A 1,326-nucleotide genomic window follows, 5' to 3' on the forward strand; every position below is an offset into this window, starting at 1 on the left:
TTTTGGTGTAGTAATCAAATATTAAGAATAAATTCGGTCAAACATCAAATCTATCTTTGAACCGACTCAATGTTTACATAATAAAAAACTTTACAATTGTCGCATATTTATCACCACGTGTATAAATAATTCTATCAAATGTTGACCTTCCTTTGGGCCAGTAAATATCTGCATGAATTATGTACACACAACCTTCATTATGTTCCAAATAAATTAATTTAGACAAGAGAAGTTATATACATACATATATATATATTAAAAAAACTACACAAACAGACGCTGCAACATCCACATCTGGGTGTCATGTGCTGCTTAGCGCTGTAATCGTTGCACTGCAACATTACGTGTAATACCCCAAACTTCCCGTTACACATTTGGATAATATGATTCACACATTTCATGATAATTACATTGTCATTTGCATCAATTTCCTAATTTCTCTCTCTTAAAATGGTGCATTCGATCATCGAGGCTTTAAAATCTTTACATGGTGATAATCTTCGACTCCTCAACCCAGGTGGTGAATTTTACATTGAGCTATGATAGAAAATTATGTTAACTAAATGTTGGAAATTGGTTTGGTAAGTAATGGAAAGTTGAGAAGGTTGGAAATTAGTATTGACAAGGGTTCAAGCTTTCCATTCGGCTGATTAATGTCACCTTAAACCCTAGATAGGTAATTGACATATTTGGGACATGAGGCATGAATTGAAATGATCAAAACATGATAATATATGTCTCATATGACTTTATAAATATTGAGATGCGAATTGTTGAAATCGGTTGACAATCGGGTAAGAAATTAAATGAACGGTTGAGGAATTAGCTTTATAATATATTTTGGGATCTTAGACCAAGTGAAATGGATTTTAAATACGTCAAAATAAGCCAAGGATACTTGATTTGTACCTACAAGGATAGATATAAAATCAGATTTTTACTATAAGTAACCACCTCATGCTTGAACTCCTCGTGCTTGGAATGTTTGTCACTTTAACACTCAATTTCTTCAACCTTAAGGCATCAATTTCGTGTCTACTCCCCAAGAACTTAATATAGGATGAATATATATCTTAAAAGTCACAAATGGATCCAAATATAATGGTTGAAAGTCAAGTATTGCCGCAAAGAAGACACATCATGCTTGGACAGCTCATGTTTAAGGATACTTGTCCTTTGTTCACATTTTTCTTCACCTTTAAGCAACATGCACGACCTCGACAACCTAAAGACCACTCATTTACCTCCTCAAAAATATATTAACTCCCATAGCTCTTCTTTAAGTGATTCCAAGTGAAAAAGAGAGTGAAATAGTCAAAGAGAAAT

The sequence above is a fragment of the Olea europaea genome, unplaced genomic scaffold, assembly GCF_002742605.1.
Source record: "Olea europaea var. sylvestris unplaced genomic scaffold, O_europaea_v1 scaffold680, whole genome shotgun sequence".
Taxonomy (NCBI): Eukaryota; Viridiplantae; Streptophyta; class Magnoliopsida; order Lamiales; family Oleaceae; genus Olea; species Olea europaea.